This window comes from Gracilinanus agilis, chromosome 5, assembly GCF_016433145.1.
Source record: "Gracilinanus agilis isolate LMUSP501 chromosome 5, AgileGrace, whole genome shotgun sequence".
NCBI classification, from domain to species: Eukaryota; Metazoa; Chordata; class Mammalia; order Didelphimorphia; family Didelphidae; genus Gracilinanus; species Gracilinanus agilis.
This window is the reverse complement of record NC_058134.1, coordinates 253,323,369-253,329,569: the sequence shown is the minus strand read 5'-3', so window position 1 is coordinate 253,329,569 and position 6,201 is coordinate 253,323,369.

Sequence of the window (6,201 nt, the reverse complement as noted above, 5' to 3'; positions counted from 1 at the left end):
ACTGATGTGGTCATTCACAATGGGTATTCTAGACATGGGAGACTGTATTTTTAGAGTTGAAGAAGCTGAGGCAAAGATTAAGTGACTTGTCCTGGGTCATATAGCCTGTTAAATGAATGAGCTCATTAATTATTTACTATTATTTATTTTACTATTTATACATAAATATGAAATTTATATATAAATGTAAACTTTATATATATAAATGTGAAATTTATATATATATATTATTCTTTATTATTATTCTTTATTAATTAATAAAAATTAAACAGAGTTTAAACTCAGGGCTTCCCAACTCCAAGCCAGGCAGTCCATCCACTGTACCACCAAAATTGGTCTCTGAAACCAGAACATAACTGAATTCTAAACTATTCCCCTTCCTGGTCTGACTCCCATTGTGCCCATGAATGTATCATGTTACTATTCTGAATTTTTTTTCCTTATCTATAAAATGAGAAGGTGGTCCCATATGACTTCTTAAGTCTCTTCTTTTTTTAAAATTTTATTTACTAGATTAATTAAGAAAAAATTTTTCATGTTTACATGATTCATGTTCTTTCCCTCCCCTCCTGTCACCACCACCCCCCATAGCAAATGCACAATTCCATTGGGTTAGGCCCCTTCTAAATCTGTGATCCTGTGATACTCCCTTCCCCCCCCTCATATCCAATTAATTACCAAGTCTTGTTTTAATTCTGACTCTCCACCAGTCTAGTCAAAATGAAATAGAAATGGAGACCAATAAACCACACCTAAGAATCTCTGCAGGCTTCCTAATGATTTAGAAAAAAACCCCAAACATTAGCATCATCTATATTCTACTGTTTTTCTATTTATTTTGTTTAATGTTTTCTATTATATTTTAATCTGGTTCAGGCTGCAGTGGCCTCTTGAGGCCTCGGCTTGAGTTTGACACCTCTGTTCTACATGATTTCATTGTAATTTTGCTTCTTTTTTTTTACTCACAGTGTGTATTCTAGACTTGGAAGACTTAATGCATGAAATGCATGAATGGATAGATACAAGAGTTAGCAGAATGGAATGGAGGAACAGCGAGGTGTCCAGTTTGGTTAAATGCATAATGTAATAAAATAAATGTATAATGTATAAGTAAATAAGAGTGAAACAAGGCTGGGAAGGCAAATGTGGAAGCAAACTGCAGAAGGTCTTAAAATAGTTTCCATTTTAGGAAATGGAGAACCACTGATGGTTTTTGAATGATAGTTCCCCAATTGCATCTGTGAATTAGTAAGATGATTTGGGGCAGTCATTTGAAGACTTGATTAGAGACTATGTTGAACTAAATCATCCCTGAGGCTCTTCTAGTTTCAATAATAATAATAATAATAATAAATAGCTAACATTTATATTGTGTGAATTTAATATAAATTGTGCCTCTTTTTCTATTTGAAAGCCCATTTTGGCTAGTATGAGACCCACCCTTTGGGCATCGCATGTCTCCCTGGCAGCTTGGAAGATGGGACTCAGACCTGGACTCAGGTTAAGTCTGTCCAATCAGTGAGACCCAAAGAGGGGGTGGCCTAAATGGGTTCATGAGAAAGGGCACTTGGGAAAGTGAACTATTTTTCTGGGCATTGGGCTCTTGACATGTACGGGGTGGAGATTCTTGCTAACACAGCTGCTTTTGGTTGAACGGGAGACAGCATGGTAAACTCAGATTAATTAGGCACAGCCAGGTGAGCATGTGATTTCCTCTTTCTTTCTCCTAACTTTTACTAATAAATAATTATAAATCAATATGCAATTTCCCAGGAATTTTAATCATAACAATATGCCAGGCACTGTGCTAAGCACCTTAAACTTATCTCATTTGATTCTCACAGCTTAGGAGATAGGTGCTATTATTATTCTCATTTTTACAGATTCCTCATCTGTAACAAACAAGTTAGGTGACTTGGTCAGGGCCACGTAGCTAGTAAGTGTCTAAAGCTATATTTGAACTTGTTTTTCTCAGAAGTTCCTTGAAGTCAGGCCAATGCAGAGACTGATGCGTGGTGGACTTAAGCAGGCTTTGACAAATGACCAATGAAGAATTCTCAAAAAGAACAGAGGTAACATCTGTAATTTGGGAATTATATTGTTCAGAAGACAAATGGGCAGGACATGTGTGAGTGGAGAATAGTTAGAGAACTATTTTGGTACACACGAGGTTGGAAGAAAGTAAGGAAGGTCTCCTACCCATCGAGTGGACCCACTATTGGGAGCAAATGGACAGACAAGGCAGATATGGGATGGGCTGCAACTTGCAGTATTGGAGGGAGAAGACCTCCAAACTGTTGAGGGTAGAGAGCCTTCTAAGGATAGGGAGGGACTAAGACAAAGGAATGGAAATTGAAGATAGAATACTTAGTGTGAGAATGGTATGTTGATCTTAACAGAAATATTTGGGAAGCCTTACCCAGAATTCCACCCTGCCATTTTCCATGATGCAGAGAAACAGAGAAAGGCTGATTTATCCCGAATATAGAACTTAGAAAAGGGGGTATTGTATAATCAGGCTGGAAAATGGCTGGTTTCAGGTTGATAAGGGCTTTAGTAGTGAAATGAGAGTTCCTATTTTATTCTAGTGACACTAGGGAGGTATCAAGGGGGTTTGTTTGTTTGTTTGTTTTAGTTTGGGAGGGAAATAGGCAAAAAAGAAAATAACATGGAAAAATGAAGTGGAAAGTCTTGTTAGTAAGCCATACTCCAGGCAAGAGGTGATGAGGACCTAGCCTAAGGGGGTAGGGTGTGAGTAGAGAAAAAGTTTCAAATGTGAAAGATACCATAAAGCTAGACATCACAGAATATGGCAGGTGACTGGCTCTTTGGGATGAGTGAGATTTAGGAGACAAAGATGATGTTACCATGATAAACATGGGAGAGAAAAAAATGGGGCAGCCATTGACAGACTAGTGGTGTGAATTTTGAGGAAAAGCAAAGGAGTTCAGCCTTGGGCATGATGACTTTCTGATGCTTCCATTATAGTCAGTTATTAACATGGAATTGAAAGTCCATACAGCTTGGATGCAGCTAGGTGGCTCAGTGGATTGAGAAATGGGAGATCCTAGATTCAAATCTGACCTCAGACACTTCCTAGCTGTGTGACCCTGGGCAAGTCACTTAACTCCCATTGCCTAGCCCTGACTATTCTTCTGCCTTGGAACCAATATACGGCAATGATTTTTTAAAAAGTTAGACATCTGCATAGACATGATAATTAAATCCATTGAGGATAAGGAGATGTGTGTGTGTGTGTGTGTGTGTGTGTGTGTGTATGCATGCATGCAACAGAAAGAGAGAGAGGGAGAGAGAGAGACAGATAGACAGACAGACAGAGAGGTGGGGGAGAGAGAGGGGGGAAGGGAGGAGGGAGGGAAAGGGCATGGTGAAATCAGAGACAGAGAGACAGAAAGAGAGAGAGATGTCCAAGACAGAAATTTTGGAACCATATAAATTTAGGAAACTGATAGGATAACTGAATAAGCTTAAAAATGTTAGTAACTTAGGGCAGAGAAAGTCTGCTGGCTCTGCAGAGGAAATGAATGTTAGCAACAACATTGACAGATGGATTGGAAGAGTTAGGGGGGAAATACCAATCAGGAGACTTTTCCAAGTCTAAGTGAAAGATAATGAGGGCCTGTCCTAGGGTAGAAGGCAGCTAGGTAGCAGTCATCTTCCCAAGTTCAAATGTGATCTCAGATACTAACTGTGTGACCCTGGGCAAGTCACTTAACTCTTTTGGCCTCAGTTTCCTCATCTGTAAAATAAACTGGACAAAGAAATGGCAAACCACTCCAGTATCTCTACAAAGAAAACCACAAATGGGGTCATGAAGAATCAGATATAACTGAAAAATGACTTAAAAGCAACAGATACTAGGACAGTAGCAATGACAAGAGAGATAAAGGGATGGATGGGAGATACATTGTAGAGCTAGAATCCAAAGGAATTCTTTCCAATACATATTTTTTCTCTCATGTGTAAGGAATTAAATCAGTAGGGCCTTTAAAAAATGCCAGCTTTATTAAAAGGTTGAATTTATATTTGCTTCCCTCATAAGCTTAGTAGTCTTGATTTAAAACTGTAACTCCTTAGTTAAAGGTTGAGAATCTTTAAAAATAATTGCAGAATTATGCTTTGCTATTTCTATTTTGGCTACTTCTAATTGGTTAAAAAAATTTTAAACAAGATTAAACAGTGTTTTCTTCCCCCCTTTTGAATTGGTTAAATAGATTTGCTGAAGTCTTTCTGATATCTTGTTTTAATTATCAGTTAACAGAAAGAATATATTTATCGAGAAAGAATTTCCATCTGCTATCAAGCTGTGGATCAATTGTACTCGACTATATTCTATTTTCATTATTTCCATATTTAAAATGTTCTTGATTCGAAATGATGGATTTTGGCATGCCTGCTAACTTCTTTTTAAAAAATCTCAACTGTTTAAAATAGTTATCCTAAGTAAGATCTCAAAAGAGAAATTATTTTAAAGCGTAATCCCCATGATGCCCTAAAGGAAATTTCTCAACCATTAATGACACTGGAACATGACTAAATGAAATTCCAAGGATCTTCCAGAAAGGAGAGTAGATTTAGAACACAGAGACGAAGAAGTTCAAATTATGCTTCTGCCCAAGGAAAAGGTAACTTTCCCCTGAGAATATGGTATTCCTTACAACCTAGCAACAGTAACTGTTTGAGCAGAACTGTATCTGACCAACAAGCAACATTACCATGTTGAATAAAGATTTATTCAGGTTTTGATGTGAAATTTCATCATGAAAAATACTATAAAACTTTAATCCATCCCTTTAATATCCACAAATATGAACAAATTCCTGGTCTGACATTTCTATAAGTAGTTAATGAGAAATTCCTGTAGCATTTCCAATGTGTATAAACTTGATCCATTGCTCTCATGGCTAGAAAACCAATTTTTACCATTTGCTAAAAAAAAAAACAGCTTAGAAATATATTAAATGATACTAAAATACTGGTAATTAATCTTGGTTTCCCTCTTACGTGTCTGACTCTCCCTTTTTAGTTTTCATTACTAGATTGGGTCCATCTTTCCTAATACCGATGGGCTTCATGGGTCCTCTTTTCTTTCTGTTCTGATCTTATTTGGGGATCACATTAACTTCCATGGATTCTATTATATCTATGCAGATGATTTTCAGATCTCCATATACAGCCTCTACTAGGCTCTCTCTCCTGAAATCTAGTCCCACAATCACTGTCTTTTGAACTTCTTAATCAGTATATCCTGTAGGTATTTCATACTCCACATATCCAAAACTCATTATCTTTTCTTGAAAATCCTCCCCCTTCCTGATTTCCCCATCAGGGTCAAATGCACCACCATCTTTCCAGTGTCTACAAGTTCTATGTAATCCTCAGCTCCTCACTCTGACCCCACAATATCTCTTGCTTGTGGCCCCTTATGTCCACTCCTATAGCTACCATCTTATTTCAGTCACCCAAGGCTACTTGTTTAGATTTTTGTGACAGTCTCCGAATTGGTCTTTCTACCGCATTTCTCCCCATTCCAATCCATCTTCCTCCCAGATGCCAAAGTGATTTTCCTAAAATATATGACTGACTATGGTTGATCCCTAAACACAGTCAATAAACTCTAGTGAGCCCCTATATAAATTCCTTAATTTGCCATTTAAAGCTCTTCACACCTTGATTCCTTCCTATCTGTCTAGTCTTATCCTTAAGGTCCTCTTCTTCCTTTCAAAACATTCTACCATCCAAGCCTTCTTGCTGGTCCTCACACATAATATTCCATCTCCTGTGTAGGTACCCTTGCAGTGGCATCCCCTATCCCTAGAATTCTCCCTTCTCACATTTGTCTCCTGGAATCTTTTGCTTCCTTAACAAACAAGCTCAGTTTCTGACTTCTGCAGAAAGCCTTTCCCAGTCTACCATCTACTCTCCTTCTCCCCTCTGTTAGTAATGCCTTCCCCAATCAGAAGATCTGAACTTGTACTTATCTAGTTATTTACAAGTTTATCTCTCCCTTTTAAAAGTGGGTTTCTTAAGGGCAGGGACTATTACTTTGCTTTTCTTTATATTCCTAGTGTCTGGCATGTGCCAAGAATTTTTTAAAATAACTGTTGATTTGATTTCTCTATCCTCAAGTGACTTTATATTTCCTTTCTTCTGTATATGTTTTAGACACACACATACACA